Below are 256 nucleotides of genomic sequence, written 5' to 3' on the forward strand. Positions count from 1 at the left end.
ATATATATATATATATATATATATATATATATATATATATACCCTAAATCATGAAAATGGACAAAGGTCATTCAAAAAGACTAAGTTTTTATTAGCCATAGCTAGAAAAAATATATTGAATTGATTATCCAAAAAAAAAAAAAAGGAAAAAAATAAATTGAATGTATAAATATAGTAAATTAGAAAATGATAGGTAAATGAATTGGTAAGGGTATCTAGTTATGGATAGCAAATGACATGTGCTCACTGCATTTTT

The sequence above is a fragment of the Theobroma cacao genome, chromosome 1 (genome assembly GCF_000208745.1).
Source record: "Theobroma cacao cultivar B97-61/B2 chromosome 1, Criollo_cocoa_genome_V2, whole genome shotgun sequence".
In the NCBI taxonomy this organism is placed as follows: Eukaryota; Viridiplantae; Streptophyta; class Magnoliopsida; order Malvales; family Malvaceae; genus Theobroma; species Theobroma cacao.